Source organism: Ranitomeya imitator, chromosome 3 (genome assembly GCF_032444005.1).
Source record: "Ranitomeya imitator isolate aRanImi1 chromosome 3, aRanImi1.pri, whole genome shotgun sequence".
Lineage (NCBI taxonomy): Eukaryota > Metazoa > Chordata > Amphibia > Anura > Dendrobatidae > Ranitomeya > Ranitomeya imitator.
The window spans coordinates 766819789-766841441 of NC_091284.1; the positions used below are offsets into that span (position 1 = coordinate 766819789).

The window sequence follows — 21653 nt, forward strand, 5'->3', positions numbered from 1 at the left end:
AGACAAACTGAGAAAAAAAAATCCAGAAAATCACATTGTCTGCTTTTTTATCATTTTTTTTGCATATTATGGTGGAAAATAAGTATTTGGTCAGAAACAAACAATCAAGATTTCTGGCTCTCACAGACCTGTAACTTCTTCTTTAAGAGTATCCTCTTTCCTCCACTCATTACCTGTAGTAATGGCACCTGTTTAAACTTGTTATCAGTATAAAAAGACACCTGTGCACACCCTCAAACAGTCTGACTCCAAACTCCACTATGGTGAAGACCAAAGAGCTGTCAAAGGACACCAGAAACAAAATTGTAGCCCTGCACCAGGCTGGGAAGACTGAATCTGCAAGAGCCAACCAGCTTGGAGTGAAGAAATCAACAGTGGGAGCAATAATTAGAAAATGGAAGACATACAAGACCACTGATAATCTCCCTCGATCTGGGGCTCCACGCAAAATCCCACCCCGTGGGGTCAGAATGATCACAAGAACGGTGAGCAAAAATCCCAGAACCACGCGGGGGGACCTAGTGAATGAACTGCAGAGAGCTGGGACCAATGTAACAAGGCCTACCATAAGTAACACACTACGCCACCATGGACTCAGATCCTGCAGTGCCAGACTTGTCCCACTGCTTAAGCCAGTATATGTCCGGGCCCGTCTGAAGTTTGCTAGAGAGCATTTGGATGATCCAGAGGAGTTTTGGGAGAATGTCCTATGGTCTGATGAAACCAAACTGGAACTGTTTGGTAGAAACACAACTTGTCGTGTTTGGAGGAAAAAAGAATACTGAGTTGCATCCATCAAACACCATACCTACTGTAAAGCATGGTGGTGGAAACATCATGCTTTGGGGCTCTTTCTCTGCAAAGGGGCCAGGACGACTGATCCGGGTACATGAAAGAATGAATGGGGCCATGTATCGTGAGATTTTGAGTGCAAACCTCCTTCCATCAGCAAGGGCATTGAAGATGAAACGTGGATGGGTCTTTCAACATGACAATGATCCAAAGCACACCGCCAGGGCAACGAAGGAGTGGCTTCGTAAGAAGCATTTCAAGGTCCTGGAGTGGCCTAGCCAGTCTCCAGATCTCAACCCTATAGAAAACCTTTGTAGGGAGTTGAAAGTCCGTGTTGCCAAGCGAAAAGCCAAAAACATCACTGCTCTAGAGGAGATCTGCATGGAGGAATGGGCCAACATACCAACAACAGTGTGTGGCAACCTTGTGAAGACTTACAGAAAACGTTTGACCTCTGTCATTGCCAACAAAGGATATATTACAAAGTATTGAGATGAAATTTTGTTTCTGACCAAATACTTATTTTCCACCATAATATGCAAATAAAATGTTAAAAAAACAGACAATGTGATTTTCTGGATTTTTTTTTCTCAGTTTGTCTCCCATACTTGAGGTCTACCTATGATGTAAATTACAGATGCCTCTCATCTTTTTAAGTGGTGGAACTTGCACAATTGCTGACTGACTAAATACTTTTTTGCCCCACTGTATATATAACGAAACCCGACTTTTAGGTAGAGATCGCTGACCGCCGACCCGATCCCAGAGTGGGATCGGGTCGGGTTTCACGAAACCCGACTTTGCTAAAAGTCGGCGACTTTTGAAAAGTGCCGATCTGTTTCGCTCAACCCTACTGTCCAGGCTTTATGATTCAGGTATATTGTTTGTAATTAGCTGGTGATAGAGAAACGCGATGTACAATGTAATGTACCACAAGAAATGAAATCTTAAAAAAAAATTGATGCATAAAAATATTTTGCCCCCTGTAATTGAATACAACTTTCACACTCAATTCACAAAGGGCGAAAATTTTAAGTGATACAAAGAAATAAACTGTTCTTCAAAAGGCATAGATATTGTTTGCTATATGGACAGGAAACTTTGATGAATGATGTACTACAACGAAATTAATAAAATGTAATGTGGGTCTGTTATATGTGCTGTAGTTCTAATTTTTATCATTTTCAATTATAATATACTGTATGGTAGAACATTTCTTAAAAAAGTCTTTTTTGCCGTCATTCATGAAAAAATAGATCAATAAAATGATCGAATACCACTATTCGATTAGCTAAGGTGGCTGGCGCCAGTCACACCTACAAACACAACACAAGTGCCTGAGGAAGGCTGTCAGCAGCTGAGACGCGTTGGGTTCTTATTCTGTTTTTATCTATTTAAATTTATCATTTGGAAATATTTTTCTCAATGCTCTATTTTTATTAATTCTCTTCTGTGGGAGTGCTAATCACGTGGGCCTTTCTCCTCAATGCCGGAACTCCATTGAAGGAACTTTCTACAACATACGAGACCGTTTTGGAACTTTACCATTGCTTTCAACCAAGACAAATGCATTCTGTGGGAAAGGTCATTTTAACATTTTACAACCTTAGCTGGCCATGTGGTGTGTGGCACATCATTGTAGAGACAAAAACTGAGGGCACTACTAGAAAAATAAGTAAATGGGATCACATGCCAAAGAAATATGAGCAAACAACAAAGAAAGTAGTGTGTAAAGGCAAGGATCACCATTGAATATACAAGATTTAACAAAATTATTTTTATTCAAAATTAGACAAGCAAAACAAGACGCGATTTAAAAACAATTAAAAAACCCAAAAGTTTATAGATGAACAACAACATGGAAGGTCATCTAAGAACCCTCCAGACTCCTCCACTATGTGCACCGGGAGTGTGCTGAGGTCAAGCACACTATACAGAATAAAACCACATATAAACAGTACAAAATATACAAAGCTCAAAAAAACTCCAAAATTACAAAATATGAAAATAATTCCTTTGACTGTAAATAATTGAACCCCCTTTTAAGGGAATATAATAATTCCTGAGAATAGAAAGAGTAATTAACTATCCCTATAAAAGGGAAATAATAAACACAAGTCTGAGGGAAAGAAGGAGATGAAAGAGCAAATAAGGCTGTAAAAGACCTGTTGGAATCTAAGAAGAAGGGTCACCCGGGCACATCATAGAGGAGGGGGAAGAGCCCCACACAGTGTCGCTTCCTCAGAGGAAAGTGAGGGAGAGGAAAACTTGTCAGCTATATATAGTCAAAAATCATTAAGGCAAGTGTCAGGCATCCAGGAGTAACATGCATGCGATTATTTGCGCCTATGTATGCTTAACAAATATACTAGACATCATAATTGGGTCATAAAAAGACTCGATAGTCACATAGACGCTATGCGTCTGCGCAATAGAAAATCAATATATGCATCAAAAATTACTTCTTAACCCCTTTACCCCCAAAGGCGGTTTTCACGTTAATGACCGGGCTAATTTTTACAATTTTGACCACTGTCCCTTTATGAAGTTATAACTCTGGAACGCTTCAACGGATCCTGATTATTCAGACAATGTTTTCTCTCGACATATTGTATTTCATGATAGTGGTAAAATTTCTTTGATATTACCTGCGTTTATTTTTGATAAAAATGGAAATTTGGCAAAAATGTTGAAAATATCGCAATTTTCCAACTTTCAATTTTTATGCCCTTAAATCACAGAGATATATCACACAATATACTTAATAAGTAACATTTCCCACATGTCTACTTTACATCAGCACAATTTTGGAACCAACATTTTTTTTTGTTAGGGAGTTATAAGGGTTAAAATTGACCAGCAATTTCTCATTTTTACAACACCATTTTTTTTAGGGACCACATCACATTTGTCGTCGCTTTGAGGGGTCTATATGATAGAAAATACCCAAGTGTGACACCATTCTAAAAACTGCACCCCTCAAGGTGCTCAAAACCACATTCAGGAAGTTTATTAACCCTTCAGGTGCTTCACAGGAATTTTTGGAATGTTTAACAAAAAATGAATATTTAACTTTTCTTCACAAAAAATTTAAGTCAGCTCCAATTTGCTTTATTTTACCAAGGGTAACAGGAGAAATTGGACCACAAAAGTTGTTGCACAATTTGTCCTGAGTACACCGATACCCCATATGTGGGGGTAAACCACTGTTTGGGCGCATGGCAGAGCTCGGAAGAGAAGGAGCGCTATTTGACTTTTCAATGCAAAATTGACTGGAATTGAGATAGGATGCCATGTCGCATTTGGAGAGCCCCTGATGTGCCTAAACATTGAAACCCCTCACAAGTGACACCATTTTGGAAAGTAGACCCCTTATAGGAACTTATCTAGATGTGTGGTGAGCCCCTGATATGCCTAAACAGTGGAACCCCCCCAATTCTAACTGAAACCCTAACACAAACACACCCCTAACCCTAATCCCAACCTTAACCCCAACCACACCCCTAACCCGAACACGCCCCTAACCCTAATCCCAACCATACCCCTAACCCCAACACACCCCTAACCCTAATCCCAACCCTAACCACACTCCTAACTCCAACACACCCCTAACCATAATCCCAACCATAACCCTAACAACACCCCTAGCCCTGACACACCCCTAACCCTAATCCCAACTGTAAATGTAATCCAAATCCAATCCCTAACTTTAGCCCCAACCCTAACCCTAACCCTAATGGGAAAATGGAAATAAATACATTTTTTAATTTCATTATTTTTCCCTAACTGGGGATAATGAAGGGGGGTTTGATTTACTTTTATAGCGGGTTTTTAGCGGATTTTTATGATTGGCAGCTGTCACACACTAAAAGACGCTTTTTATTGCAAAAAATTGTTTTTACGTCTCCACATTTTGAGAGCCATAATTTTTCGATAATTTGGTCCACAGAGTTATGGAGGTCTTGCTTTTTGCGGGACGAGTTGACGTTTTTATTAGTACCATTTTCGGGCACGTGACATTTTTTGATTGCTTTTTATGCTGCAATTTGCTGCGAGTCTCGCCAATGCAAGTCAATGGGTGCGAGAAAAAAAACGCACGGAATACAGACCACCCGTATTCCATCCAATTTTTACAGATACCTTACCATTCTGTGGCATAGAACACTGTAAATCGACCTGTAAATGATTGTATAAAAATAGCTGCAGAGAAAAAAAAATGCATTGCATACGGATGTCATACGGATGTAAAACGGATGGTGCGATTAAAAATCGCATTGAATCCGCATGACAATTGCATAGTTTGCATCCAATTTTTTCGGTCCAGATTACGGACCGTGTATTTTTTAAGCCCCACAAACATGTGCAACCCGACCTGCATAGGCGCTAATAGTTCAAAAGCAATAAAATATAGCAAAGAATAAAAAAAAAGTTTAACAAAAACAGTTTCCCCATAACAGAATGTGAGCAAGGTCACAGATGTATAAAGTAGAACTCGAGAGACACGCTGTAGATATTATACAGATATATAGAAAGAAATAGATTTATTTGGTTCAGATAGAGAAGCAGTGGATGAAAATTTCCCAATTGCTTATGTAAGTATTAGCGTTAGTTGTAAAAAAAAAGGTCCACATAGTGGAGGTAGCAATTTTTGAAAATACATAGTCTGAGTTGGGTTAGACGGTAGATAGATATGTAAAAAGTCCAAATGTGAACTTCTCCAAATTTGGTAAGTATTAACAGTAATGTATAAAAACATTACAAAAAAGAAGCACATAGTGAAGTATAACAACATTACAAAAAAGATGCACATAGTGAAGGAAACAAATTTCAAATGGACAAGTTCAAAATGAGTTAACCATATCAAAGAATGCATATTATGTATAAATGAAGTCCAAATGAAGCAGGCCGATCCAGAGAAGAGCAATGAAAACTTTAATGGTCATAGACAAAAAAGTGATATCACCAATGATGGACCTGTGTAAGAAATGGAAAAAGAATAAGTAAAAGTAAGCAAGTAAATCAACCAAAATTAAAAATCAGTAAGAGCATCATTCCTTATAGAAACCGGTAAATAAAAGTTCTTCATTCAGACCTTTTGGAGCCAGGCTATTCAAGTTGTAAATCCAATCTGAACTCACGTCTGAGGAGTTCATCCGTACTACTGCCTCCTCTGTTAGAGGTAGAGATTTTGGCTAACACCATAATAATTTGCTGTTGCTTATAAGAGCCATTGTGAAAATCCAGAGAATGAGATGCCACTGGCGTGATGGGCTTACCAAGGGCTTTATCCTTTTTGGCACAAGCAATATTAGACATATGTTGTTGCACCCTCAAGCGCAGTTCCTGCTTGTTTGACCAATGTAAAGTTTCGGACATCCGCAGACAAGCAGGTAGATAACATTTTTAATCCGACAGTTGGAATAAAACCGCATTGAGGAGTCTGGAGGGTAGTTATATGACCTTCTATGTTGTTATTCATCTAAAAACCTTTGGTTTTTTTGTTTTTAAATTGCGTGTTGTTTTGCTTGTCTAATTTTGAATAAGGATAGTTTTGTTAAATCTTATATATTCAATGGTGATCCTTGCCTTTACACGCTACTTTCTTTGTTATGTGATACATCATCAGACACATCCTGTTTCATTTATGAAGGAGGGACTCTGAGAGTCACAAAGCCTATTTTTATAGGGCCATGAGGCAGCCTTTACTATTCTTAGAGATCCAACAGCCGGCTATGCTTTGTTGTTCCCATTATTAAACAGAGGGTCTTCTATACTGTTATTGCATATGCAGTGAGTGGCAGGGCTGGCCAAAATTTGGACACACCCCAATACCCATTTGACGAGACGTACAGAAGGGCCTCATGGAAAAATGTTCCCATTATTAGGAAGTGGGACTCCCATAGTGTTTGCCTATGTAGTGAGTGGCAAGGCTGCCCAAAATTTGGACACACCTCAATACCCCTTTGACGAGACGTACAGGAGGGCCTCATGAAAAAATGTTCCCATTATTAGGAAGTGGGTCTCCCATAGTGTTTGCCTATGCAGTGAATGCAAGGGCTGCCAAAAATTTGGATGCACCCCAATGCCCCTTGCTGAACAGACGGTATGACAGTTATGCAGATAGAACCATCTATAGCACATGACACTAGCTTCTGTTTTTCCTCCTTCTGCTCCTCTTCCTCATAGTCACCCAATCCACATTGGGATGAGATGAGGCTGGGCTGTGTGTAATCACCCTGTATGGTTCCTTGCTCCATCTCATCGTTCTCCGCCTGCAATGCATCCTCTTTGATTGTGAGCAGAGAGTGTTTCAGAACACAGAAAAGTGGGATAGGGACGCTAATTATGGCATCATCGCCACTCACCATCTTGGTGGAGTCCTCAAAGTTTTGGAGGATGGTACATATGTCTGACATCCATGTCCACTCCTGAGGTCTTATGTGTGGAGTCTGAACTGAATACTGACGGCCTTGTTGATGCTGGTAGTCAATAATTGCCCTCTTCTGCTTACAAATCCTTTCCAACATCTGCAGTGTAGCGTTCCAACACGTGGGGACATCACACACCAGTCGGTGAGCCATAAGCTGCAAATGCTGCTGAAGCACGGCAAGGGCGGCAGAAGCTGTAGCTGACTTTCTAAAATGGGCACACAGGTGGCGTACTTTGACAAGCAGATCCGGCAGCTCAGGGTAGGTTTTGAGAAACCACTGAACCACGAGGTTAAGCACATGGGCCAGGTATGGTACTGTGAGCTCGCCTCACCTCAGAGCCGCTACCAAGTTCCAGCCATTGTCACACACGACAATGCCTGGCTGTAGTTTCAGTGGTGTCAGTAACAGATCTGCCAGTTATTTCAGAGCTGTCCACAACTCTTCAGCATTGTATGGTTTGTCACATAAGCATATTAGCTTCAGCAAAGCCTGTTGCCGCTTGGCTGAGGCAGTGCTACAGTGCTTCCAGCTTGTGACTGATGTGGTCATTTCGGAGATGGAGGTTGAAGAGGAGGAGGTGCAGGAGCTGTAGACTGTGGGGGCAACCCTGATTGACCTAAGGCCCGCAATCCTTGGTGTCGGGAGGATGTGTTCCATGCCAAGGTCGGACTGGGTCCTGGCTTCCACTATGTTAACAAAGTGTGCCATCAGTGAGATGTGCCATCCCTGCCCACAAGCACTTGTCCATGGTTAGGTGGACTTTCACAGTAACTGCATTGCACAGCTAATGTTGTGGGACACGTGCTTGTGTAATCCGGGGACGGCTCACCGAGGGAAATAGTGGCGGCTCTGGGCCGAGTACCGAGGGACGGCCGCGCAATCACGTTGCGAAAGCTTCCGTCTGCACGAGCCTAAAAGGCAACATTTTGAGCGCAAGCAGTCAGGCATTGGCTGCGTATTTGCGCTTGCTTTCTAAGGACTGGGTTGTGGGAAACTGAACGCTGCTCTGGGTCAAGGATGTGGACGTGCTTGCTGATAGTGCTAGTTGAGTGTGTGCAACGACAGGTGCAGGGCAGGAGGCATCTTCACATGCACCATGGACATCGGATTGACTTTCACTCACAACAGCGGAAGAAGCAGTGGTGACACTGTTCATGTACCCTGGGGTCCGGTCCCCAAAGTTGGGTGCTTTGCTGCCATGTATCTGATCATGCTAGTGGTGGTCAGGCTGGTAGTTTTGCTACCCCTACTGATGCTGGCTTGCAGGTGGTGCAAATGGCCTTTTAAGGGTTATCAGCAGAGTCTTTAACCCCTTAATCCCATATGACGTACTATCCCGTCGAGGTGACCAGGGACTTCATTCCCAGTGACAGGATAGTACATCATAGCGGATGTGTTTTGGATGGAAACTGTCCCATTTAAGGTATGTTGAACGGTCGATTGACTACAACATACCTTAAATGGGACAGTTTCCATCCAAAACACATAAAAAACTATATTGTCTACAGCCAAGCCATCAGATACAATCGTATATGTTCCAATCCAATGGATAGGGATGAACACCTTGGTCACCTCAGAAAGACCTTTTTGAACCAGGGCTACCATCCAAGAACAATTGAAAACCAGATCACAAGAGCCACCAGAATATCAAGGAATCACCTGCTACATTACAAAGCTAAAGAAGAAAATAACTGGGTACCTCTAGTAGCTACCTACAATCCAAATCTGGAGGTGCTAAGAGGAGCTGCACGGAAATTACAACCTTTACTGCAAAAAGATGCCCGCTTACAATCTATTTTTCCAGACCCCCACTACTGTGTTTTAGGCAGCCCCCAAATCGAAGAAGCATCATTGTCAAGAGCTCCGTGTCTTCTCCAACAGCTGCAGGTACCTTTCCTTGCAACCAGAAAAAATGTAAAACCTGTCCATTTATAATGACCACGGACAAGATAAAGATCCCCAATTCACATGGACTACAAGATACCAGGTACTTTCAGCTGCGTCACTTCTAATGTGGTGTACCTAATTATTTGTACTAAATGTCCAGCTGGGGGTCTGTATGTGGGGGAGACAGGGCAAAAGCTTAGAACAAGAATGAATTCTCACCGCCACACAATAAGAGAAAACAGAATGGATCTACCTGTGGCAATACATTTTTGTCTCCCAAATCATAACATTATGGACATGAAATTACTTGTGTTAAAAGGTAGCTTCAAATCTCAGAGAGACAGAAGAGTCTGGGAATATAAACTGATGACGACCTTTGACACTCTCACTGCAGGAATGAATGTGTCGCATGGATTTATGTCTTTTTACATCAACTAAGGAACTTGCCCCTCAGACTATGAGGGGTCATCACAACAGAACCAGACCCCAATCAAACAATCCTTATCTAAGAACTGGCCCAATATTTATGGACATAACTATTTATCACTCATGGTAATTCTGCTTCATGTCACCTGTCTTATCCATGGCTTTTCCCTTTTTTCTGTGCTATGTTGTGCATAAATATGTGATTCTTCAGAATTTGTTTTAGTTTTTGCCTGATGAAGAGACCTGTGTAGTCTCGAAAGCTTGCAATTTGTTACCATCTTTTCAGTTAGCCATTAAAAGGTATCAACCACTGAGGACTCTCAATTCTCAATATTTTTCTATCTACTGGCTAACATGGTACCAAGATATATTTCTTTCCTGTATCCATCTAAGTCTGCATTCCAAATGACGCTCCTTCCCTTCAGAGCTCTGCCATGCGCCCAAACGGTGGTTCCCCCCCACATATAGGGTTTCAGCGTACTCAGGACAAATTGGACAACAACTTTTGGGGTCCAATTTCTCCTGTTACACTTGGGAAAATACAAAACTGGGGGCTAAAAAATAATTTTTGTGAAAAATTTTTTTTTTTTTCACGGCTCTGCGTTATAAACTGTAGTGAAACACTTGGGGGTTCAAAGTTCTCACAACACATCTAGATAAGCTCTTTAGGGGGTCAACTGTTATGTAGGCAATCCAGTGACACAGTGTGCCAGCAATTAGAGCACATACAGTGATCTGACAATAACCCAAAAACAATAGAACGAGCTCTGAGACGTGGAATCTCTGTAGACCGCAATACCTGAACCTATCCTAAACACAACTAAAGGCAGCTGTGGATTGCGCCTGACACTACCTATGCAACTCGGCACAGCCTGAGGAGCTGACTAGCCTGAAGATAGAAATACAAGCCTGACTTGCCTCAGAGAAATACCCCAAAGGAAAAGGCAGCCCCCCACATATAATGACTGTTAGCAAGATGAAAAGACAAACGTAGGGATGAAATAGATTCAGCAAAGTGAGGCCCGATATTCTAGATAGAGCGAGGATAGCAAAGAGAACTTTGCAGTCTACAAAAAACCCTAAAGCAAAAAACCACGCAAAGGGGGCAAAAAGACCCACCGTGCCGAACTAACGGCACGGCGGTACACCCTTTGCGTCTCAGAGCTTCCAGCAAAACGAATTGACAAGCTGGACAGAAAAAGTAGCAACAAAAGCAAAGAAGCACTTATCTAAGCTGAGCAGCAGGCCACAGGAAAGATCCAGAAGCTCAGATCCAACACTGGAACATAGACAAGGAGCAAGGAAGACAGAATCAGGCGGAGTTAAATAACAAAACAGCCAACGAGCTCACCAGAACACCTGAGGGAGGAAGCTCAGAAGCTGCAGTACCACTTGTGACCACAGGAGTGAATTCAGCCACAGAATTCACAACAGTACCCCCCCCTTGAGGAGGGGTCACCGAACCCTCACCAGAGCCCCCAGGCCGACCAGGATGAGCCACATGAAAGGCACGAACAAGATCTGGAGCATGGACATCAGAGGCAAAAACCCAGGAATTATCTTCCTGAGCATAACCCTTCCATTTAACCAGATACTGGAGTTTCCGTCTAGAAACACGAGAATCCAAAATTTTCTCCACAATATACTCCAATTCCCCCTCCACCAAAACCGGGGCAGGAGGCTCAACAGATGGAACCATAGGTGCCACGTATCTCCGCAACAATGACCTATGGAATACATTATGTATGGAAAAGGAGTCTGGGAGGGTCAGACGAAAAGACACAGGATTGAGAATCTCAGAAATCCTATACGGACCAAAAAAACGAGGTTTAAATTTAGGAGAGGAAACCTTCATAGGAATATAACGAGAAGATAACCAAACCAGATCCCCAACACGAAGTCGGGGACCCACACGGCGTCTGCGATTAGCGAAAAGTTGAGCCTTCTCCTGGGACAAGGTCAAATTGTCCACTACCTGAGTCCAGATCTGCTGCAACCTGTCCACCACAGAATCCACACCAGGACAGTCCGAAGACTCAACCTGTCCTGAAGAGAAACGAGGATGGAACCCAGAATTGCAGAAAAATGGAGAGACCAAGGTAGCCGAGCTGGCCCGATTATTAAGGGCGAACTCAGCCAACGGCAAAAAGGACACCCAATCATCCTGGTCTGCAGAAACAAAACATCTCAGATATGTTTCCAAGGTCTGATTGGTTCGTTCGGTCTGGCCATTAGTCTGAGGATGGAAAGCCGAGGAAAAAGATAGGTCAATGCCCATCCTACCACAAAAGGCTCGCCAAAATCTTGAAACAAACTGGGAACCTCTGTCAGAAACAATATTCTCAGGAATGCCATGCAAACGAACCACATGCTGGAAGAACAAAGGCACCAAATCAGAGGAGGAAGGCAATTTAACCAAGGGCACCAGATGGACCATTTTAGAAAAGCGATCACAGACCACCCAAATGACTGACATCTTTTGAGAAACGGGAAGGTCAGAAATGAAATCCATCGAAATATGTGTCCAAGGCCTCTTTGGGACCGGCAAGGGCAAAAGCAACCCACTGGCACGTGAACAGCAGGGCTTAGCCCTAGCACAAATCCCACAGGACTGCACAAAAGTACGTACATCCCGTGACAGAGATGGCCACCAGAAGGATCTAGCCACTAACTCTCTGGTACCAAAGATTCCAGGATGACCAGCCAACACCGAACAATGAAGTTCAGAGATAACTTTACTAGTCCACCTATCAGGGACGAACAGTTTCTCCGCCGGACAACGATCAGGTTTATTCGCCTGAAATTTTTGCAACACTCGCCGCAAATCAGGGGAGATGGCAGACACAATGACTCCTTCCTTGAGGATACTCGCCGGCTCAGATGAACCCGGAGAGTCGGGCACAAAACTCCTAGACAGAGCATCCGCCTTCACATTTTTAGAGCCCGGAAGGTACGAAATCACAAAATCGAAGCGGGCAAAAAATAACGACCAACGGGCCTGTCTAGGATTCAAGCGCTTGGCAGACTCAAGATAAGTAAGGTTCTTATGATCAGTCAATACCACCACGCGATGCTTAGCTCCTTCAAGCCAATGACGCCATTCCTCGAATGCCCACTTCATGGCCAGCAACTCTCGGTTGCCCACATCATAATTACGCTCAGCAGCCGAAAACTTCCTGGAAAAGAAAGCACATGGTTTCAACACTGAGCAACCAGAACCTCTCTGTGACAAAACCGCCCCTGCTCCAAGCTCAGAAGCATCAACCTCGACCTGGAACGGAAGAGAAACATCTGGTTGACACAACACAGGGGCAGAACAAAAACGATGCTTCAACTCCTGAAAAGCTTCCACAGCAGCAGAAGACCAATTAACCAAATCAGCACCCTTCTTGGTCAAATCGGTCAATGGTTTGGCAACGCTAGAAAAATTACAGATGAAGCGACGATAAAAATTAGCAAAGCCCAGGAATTTTTGCAGACTTTTCAGAGATGTCGGCTGAGTCCAATCCTGGATGGCTTGGACCTTAACCGGATCCATCTCGATAGTAGAAGGGGAAAAGATGAACCCCAAAAATGAAACTTTCTGCACACCGAAGAGACACTTTGATCCCTTCACAAACAAAGAATTAGCACGCAGGACCTGGAAAACCATTCTGACCTGCTTCACATGAGAGTCCCAATCATCTGAGAAGATCAAAATGTCATCCAAGTAAACAATCAGGAATTTATCCAGATACTCACGGAAGATGTCATGCATAAAAGACTGAAACACAGATGGAGCATTGGCAAGTCCGAACGGCATCACTAGATACTCAAAATGACCCTCGGGTGTATTAAATGCAGTTTTCCATTCATCTCCTTGCCTGATTCTCACCAGATTATACGCACCACGAAGATCTATCTTAGTGAACCAACTAGCCCCCTTAATCCGAGCAAACAAGTCAGATAACAATGGCAAGGGATACTGAAATTTAACAGTGATCTTATTAAGAAGGCGGTAATCAATACACGGTCTCAGCAAACCATCCTTCTTGGCTACAAAAAAGAACCCTGCTCCCAGTGGTGATGACAATGGGCAAATATGTCCCTTCTCCAGGGATTCCTTCACATAACTGCGCATAGCGGCGTGTTCAGGCACGGATAAATTAAATAATCGACCTTTAGGGAATTTACTACCAGGAATCAAATTGATAGCACAATCACAATCCCTATGCGGAGGTAGGGCATCGGACTTGGGCTCTTCAAATACATCCTGATAATCAGACAAGAACTCTGGGACCTCAGAAGGAGTGGATGACGAAATAGACAAAAATGGAACATCACCATGTACCCCCTGACAACCCCAGCTGGATACCGACATAGAGTTCCAATCCAATACTGGATTATGGGTTTGCAGCCATGGCAACCCCAACACGACCACATCATGCAGATTATGTAGCACCAGAAAGCAAATAACTTCCTGATGTGCAGGAGCCATGCACATGGTCAGCTGGGTCCAGTACTGAGGTTTATTCTTGGCCAAAGGTGTAGCATCAATTCCTCTCAACGGAATACGACACCGCAAAGGCTCCAAGAAAAACCCACAACGTTTAGCATAATCCAAATCCATCAGATTCAGGGCAGCGCCTGAATCCACAAACGCCATGACAGAATACGATGACAAAGAGCATATCAAGGTAATGGACAGAAGGAATTTGGATTGTACAGTACCAATGGTGGCAGACCTATCGAACCGCTTAGTGCGCTTAGGACAATCAGAAATAGCATGAGTGGAATCACCACAGTAGAAACACAGACCATTCAGACGTCTGTGTTCTTGCCGTTCAACTCTGGTCATAGTCCTATCGCACTGCATAGGCTCAGGTTTAATCTTAGACAATACCGCCAAATGGTGCACAGATTTACGCTCGCGCAAGCGTCGACCGATCTGAATGGCCAAAGACATAGACTCATTCAAACCAGCAGGCATAGGAAAACCCACCATGACATCCTTAAGAGCCTCAGAGAGACCCTTTCTGAACAAAGCTGCCAGCGCAGATTCATTCCACAGAGTGAGTACTGACCACTTCCTAAATTTCTGACAATATACTTCTATATCATCCTGACCCTGGCACAAAGCCAGCAAACTTTTCTGAGCCTGATCCACTGAATTAGGCTCATCGTAAAGTAATCCGAGCGCCAGGAAGAACGCATTGACATTACTCAATGCAGGGTCTCCTGGCGCAAGAGAAAATGCCCAGTCCTGAGGGTCGCCGCGCAAAAAAGAAATAATAATCAAAACCTGTTGAATAGGATTACCAGAAGAATGAGGTTTCAAGGCCAGAAATAGCTTACAATTATTTTTGAAATTAAGAAACTTAGTTCTATCACCAAAAAACAAATCAGGAATAGGAATTCTTGGTTCTAACATAGATTTCTGATCAATAGTATCTTGAATCCTTTGTACATTTGTAACGAGATTATCCATTGAAGAGCACAGACCCTGAATATCCATGTCCACACCTGTGTCCTGAAACACCCAAATGTCTAGGGGAAAAAAAAGACTGAACACAGAGCTGAGAAAAAAAAATGATGTCAGAACTTATTTTTTCCCTCTATTGAGAATCATTAGGTTGGCTTCTTGTACTGTTATGTAGGCAATCCAGTGACACAGTGTGCCAGCAATCAGAGCACATACAGTCATCTGACAATAACCCAAAAACAATAGAACGAGCTCTGAGACGTGGAATCTCTGTAGACCGCAATACCTGAACCTATCCTAAACACAACTAAAGGCAGCTGTGGATTGCGCCTGACACTACCTATGCAACTCGGCACAGCCTGAGGAGCTGACTAGCCTGAAGATAGAAATACAAGCCTGACTTGCCTCAGAGAAATACCCCAAAGGAAAAGGCAGCCCCCCACATATAATGACTGTTAGCAAGATGAAAAGACAAACGTAGGGATGAAATAGATTCAGCAAAGTGAGGCCCGATATTCTAGATAGAGCGAGGATAGCAAAGAGAACTTTGCAGTCTACAAAAAACCCTAAAGCAAAAAACCACGCAAAGGGGGCAAAAAGACCCACCGTGCCGAACTAACGGCACGGCGGTACACCCTTTGCGTCTCAGAGCTTCCAGCAAAACGAATTGACAAGCTGGACAGAAAAAGTAGCAACAAAAGCAAAGAAGCACTTATCTAAGCAGAGCAGCAGGCCACAGGAAAGATCCAGAAGCTCAGATCCAACACTGGAACATAGACAAGGAGCAAGGAAGACAGAATCAGGCGGAGTTAAATAACAAAACAGCCAACGAGCTCACCAGAACACCTGAGGGAGGAAGCTCAGAAGCTGCAGTACCACTTGTGACCACAGGAGTGAATTCAGCCACAGAATTCACAACAGTCAACTTTCCAAAATGGTGTTACTTGTGGGGGATTTCAATGTTTAGGCACATCAGGGGCTCTTCAAACGCAACATGGTGTCCCATCTCCATTCCAGTCAATTTTGCATTGAAAATTCAAACGGCGCTCCTTCCCTTCTGAGCTCTGCCATGCACCCAAACTGTGGTTTACCCCCACATATGGGGTATCAGCGTACTCAGGACAAATTGCACAACAACTTTTGGTGTCCAATTTCTTGTCTTACTCTTGGGAAAATAAAAATTTTGGGGTGAAAAGCTCATTTTTGTGAAAAAATATGATTTTTTATTTTTACGGCTCTGCATTATAAACTTCTGTGAAGCACTTGGTGGGTCAAAGTGATCTAGATAAGTTCCTTAGGGGGTCTATGTTCCAAAATGGTGTCACGTGTGGGGAGTTTCAATGTTTAGGCACATTAGTGTTATGACCTGGTGGTGAGGACAATAATGGACCTGGTGGTTAAGAGCACACGGAATGACCTGATAGTTACTAATAATACAGACAAGCTCTGAGACGTGGGAACTCTGCTGACCGCAATCCCTAATCCTATCACACACACTAGAAATAGCCGTGGATTGCTCCTAACGCTCCCTATGCAACTCGTCACAGCCTAAGGAACTAGCTAGCCCTAGAGATAGAAAAATAAAGCCTACCTTTCCTCAGAGAAATTCCCCAAAGGAACAGGCAGCTCCCCACATATAATGACTGTGAGTTAAGATGAAAATTACAAACACAGAGATGAAATAGATTTAGCAAAGTGAGGCCCAACTTACTGAACAGACAGAGGATAGGAAAGGTAACTTTGTCTCCAATTTCTTCAACAATAAGGTACGGCATTGGTCGCGATTCATAGACGACATTTTCTTTATTTGGTCAGGCTCTATTGAGGAATGTCTGGAATTTCTGGACGTCCTCAATCATAATCCTTTTAATATTTTTTTGACTCACCAGTTTTCTTCTGTTGCAGTGCAATTTCTGGATCTTGAGGTTAAATGTCAGAATGGCAAATTATCTACTTGTCTTTATCGCAAGCCCACAGCGGTTAATAGTCTGTTGGAGTATCGTAGCTTCCATCCAAAACATACGAGGGATGGCATTCCGAGGGGACAATTCCTCAGGGCACGACGAAACTGTACCGATGACGAGGATTTTCGTAGGGAAGCCCATGATCTTACAGAGAGATTTAGGAGGAGGAATTACCCCAAGAAATGTATCTCTCGGGCCTATCAGAGAGCAAAAATACAGACACAGGACACCTTACTGGTCCCTACAAAGAAGGAAACGGACAAATTTGTGCGCTTCATTACCGGATACCATACTCAGTGGAACCAGGTAAGGGACATCCTGAACAATCACTGGAGAATCCTGACTGCTGACACGCAAACAGCACAGGTGATCAGCCCACGACCCTTAGTGACCGCAAAAAGGGCTCCCAATTTTAGGGACATACTTACGAGGAGCCATTATTCTAGGCCCACTCATAAATTGAATCGTGGTATTGTCCTGAAAGGTTCTTTTCCGTGCGGGAATTGCACGGTATGTACATATATGCACCCCACGCGAGATTCCTTTATTAACCCAACAGATCAGACGCCACATAGATTAAAGTCCTACATTAATTGCAAAACATCTAATGTTATCTATGCCATCATATGTACTTGCCCTCGTGTCTATGTAGGCCAGACCACACAGGAGCTGCGCCGGAGGATTCAGGGACATTTTTCCACGATCAATACAGCGGTGGCTGATAGACGCAAAGGTAAGACCCTTACTACGGTGGCGGCTCATTACTTGACGCATCATGCTGGGAGTTATACCAATACTAGAGTTATTGGTTTGGAACATCTGAGGACCTCCGATAGGGGTGGCACATTGCATAAGAAATTGCTACAGGTAGAATCCCGTTGGATCTACCAGCTCCACTCTATGGCGCCCCATGGAATTAACGAGGACCTCCTTTTTACAGGTTTTTTGGGATAACTCGGCTATTCTTCTTCAGGATTTCTGCGGTGGTGGTGGACGTTTGGAATAGAGTTATGCATTTCCCGAACAGCATATTGAGTGGCATCGACTCCCTCTGGTTGTGATATGGAAGTCTGGAGAAGAATTTATATGTTTTTTTTTTTTTTTTTTTTTTTTTTTACAAAACTTCGGAGAAGAGGAAAAGACTCTGGACCTAAATGGAACATTATATGGGGGAAAGGGAGAGGGATCCAATTCTTCTCCTCCCCATTGGACCATATACTACATAACAGGACAATTGAAGTATCCGCCTGTAATCCTGTGTAATATCATATCATGGAAGTGTTATCCATATATATTGTGAGGATGCTGTATATATATTGATGAAATAATCTGATTCAGCATAGTTTGATAGTATTTAATTCTGTCTTCAATGTACTGTATGTTCTAATGAAGTCTGCACACCGGAATACATATATATATATATATATATATTTATTTCATGTTATAACACTATGATCTATATATGTGCTTATTTATTGGTATACATATGTACATAATCATAAAATCTTTTTTCAGGATTTAATCTTCTGGTTCTATATTAATCTTATAGGATTTGTTCGGCTTTCTCTTCCTTGCTGTGTACTTGCTGCCTCTCTCTATGGACTGTACAAGTATGCTTCCCCTCTTGTGCCCATAGATGTGCTGACAGTCATGCATCGCAGGACTGTCACCACATCTGCTCCCGGGAGCTGCGCTGTCATAAACACTTACGTTTCTTCAGGCTTTTTGCCTGTATCCATTCAGCTGTTTTGACCTTCCATTGGCACATGTGCAGTGTGTTATTCAGGACACTTTCATTTTCCCTTCTTCCTGGTGAGTCACTTCCGGTTTTCCGGCCCCCATGCTCTGCCAGCCACACACCAGACCTGACCACACAATTGATTATAAGGTATTTAAGCGCTATTGGGGGTATTTGCACTACTTCCCCTGACGAAGCTGTCCTAGAACAGCGACACGCGTTGGGCTTCTCCTCCGGTCGCATTTGCCCTGTGACTATTCAGCCTCACAGCATCCTGCAGCAGGATTTATCCTATGGTGCTTTCTCCAGCACTATTTTCACCTTTTGACCACTCCTAGGATCAGACTATGCAGGGTATTTCAGGGTATATATTTGGACATCTTCCCCTGTCCCTTTCTTTGGATATCTAGGGCAGTTTATTTTATCTGCTCCTCTGGGTCCATAGGTTTTTTTGCTGGAAGCTGCATATTGTGGTGGGGTGTTGCATGCTATTTGCATGCTGTGTGGCTTGTATTATACTTGACTGTGTGCATATATGTTGTTATATGGTTGTATACAGCGTGTTCATTTCAAATTTTGACTATATATAGTTACATTAATAATATTAAGTGCAGAGGGCAGGGACACGTCTGGAAGATTTCATACGTTTATATATCTATGTATATTTTGGCATACAGTGTTCACAGGGGCATCTGCACGGAGGTTATGTGTGATTTTAGATGTTTTTAATTATGTTCCCAATAAAGCTTATATTATTTTTATCATAACTTTGGTGGTGTGCAGATATTTTGATGGCTCTTGTTTCTTGTGCTTTTGTTAGTTTGAAAGGTAACTTTGCGGTCAGCACAAAAAACTACAAAAAAACCACGCAGAGGGCGCAAAAAGACCCTCCGCACCGACTCACGGTGCGGAGGCGCTCCCTCTGCGTCCCAGAGCTTCCAGCAAGCAAGACAAAAATCAAAATAGCAAGCTGGACAGAAAAAAATAGCAAACAGAGAAAAACAAGCAGGAACTTAGCTTCTGCTGGGAAGACAGGTCACAAGAACGATCCAGGAGCGAACTAGACCAATACTGGAACATTGACAGGTGGCATGGAGCAATGATCTAGGTGGAGTTAAATAGAGCAGCCAGCTAACGAATTAACCTCGTCACCTGTGGAAGGAACCTCAGAAGCTGCAGCCCCACTCACAACCACCAGAGGAAGCCCATGGACAGAACCAGCCGAAGTACCATTCATGACCACAGGAGGGAGCTTAACAACAGAATTCATAACAGTACCCCCCCTTGAGGAGGGGTCACCGAACCCTCACCAGAGCCCCCAGGCCGACCAGGACGAGCCAAATGAAAGGCACGAACCAGATCGGCAGCATGAACATCAGAGGCAAAGACCCAGGAATTATCTTCCTGACCATAACCCTTCCACTTGACCAGGTACTGGAGTTTCCGTCTCGAAATACGAGAATCCAAAATCTTCTCCACCACATACTCCAACTCCCCCTCAACCAACACCGGGGCAGGAGGATCAACGGATGAAACCACAGGCGCCACGTATCTCCGCAACAACGACCTATGGAATACATTATGGATGGCAAAAGAAGCTGGAAGGGTCAAACGAAATGACACAGGATTGAGAACCTCAGAAATCTTATACGGACCAATGAAACGAGGCTTAAACTTAGGAGAGGAAACCTTCATAGGAACATAACGAGACGACAACCAAACCAAATCCCCAACACGAAGTCGGGGACCCACACAGCGCCGGAGGTTAGCAAAACGTTGAGCCTTCTCCTGGGACAATGTCAAATTGTCCACCACATGAGTCCAAATCTGCTGCAACCTATCCACCACAGTATCTACACCAGGACAGTCCGAAGACTCAACCTGCCCTGAAGAGAAACGAGGATGGAAACCAGAATTGCAGAAAAACGGCGAAACCAAAGTAGCCGAGCTGGCCCGATTATTAGGGGCGAACTCAGCCAAAGGCAAAAAGGACACCCAATCATCCTGATCAGCAGAAACAAAGCATCTCAGATATGTCTCCAAAGTCTGATTAGTACGTTCGGTTTGGCCATTTGTCTGAGGATGGAAAGCCGAGGAAAAAGACAAATCAATGCCCATCCTAGCACAAAAGGATCGCCAAAACCTCGAAACAAACTGGGAACCTCTGTCCGAAACGATATTCTCCGGAATGCCATGTAAATGAACCATATGCTGGAAAAACAACGGCACCAAATCAGAGGAGGAAGGATATTTAGGCAAGGGTACCAAATGGACCATCTTAGAGAAGCGATCACAAACCACCCAAATGACCGACATCTTTTCAGAGACAGGGAGATCCGAAATAAAATCCATAGAAATATGCATCCAGGGCCTCTTCGGGACCGGCAAGGGCAAAAGCAACCCACTGGCACGAGAACAGCAGGGCTTAGCCCGAGCACAAGTCCCACAGGACTGCACAAAAGAACGCACATCCCGCGACAAAGACGGCCACCAAAAGGATCTAGCCACCAAATCTCTGGTACCAAAGATTCCAGGATGACCAGCCAACACCGAACAATGAACCTCAGAGATAACTCTACTAGTCCATTTATCAGGGACAAACAGTTTCTCCGCTGGGCAACGGTCAGGTCTATCAGCCTGAAATTTTTGCAGCACCCGCCGCAAATCAGGGGAGATGGCAGACAAAATTACCCCCTCTTTGAGAATACCCGCCGGCTCAGGAACACCCGGAGAGTCGGGCACAAAACTCCTTGACAGGGCATCAGCCTTCACATTCTTAGAGCCCGGAAGGTACGAAACCACAAAATCAAAACGGTAGAAAAATAGCGACCAACGAGCCTGTCTAGGATTCAACCGTTTGGCAGACTCGAGATAAGTCAAATTCTTGTGATCTGTCAAGACCACCACGCAATGCTTGGCTCCTTCAAGCCAATGACGCCACTCCTTGAATGCCC

General features: G+C 43.5%; 1 long non-coding RNA gene across 1 annotated transcript; it reads left to right on the plus strand.

The window, feature by feature from the left end:
* Positions 1–16774: 16774 nt before the first annotated feature.
* Positions 16775–18424, plus strand: LOC138671116 (uncharacterized). Its single transcript, XR_011319430.1, has 3 exons — positions 16775–17267; positions 17614–17694; positions 17902–18424. It is a non-coding gene; the product is annotated as an uncharacterized lncRNA (long non-coding RNA).
* The last annotated feature ends 3229 nt before the right edge of the window (positions 18425–21653 follow it).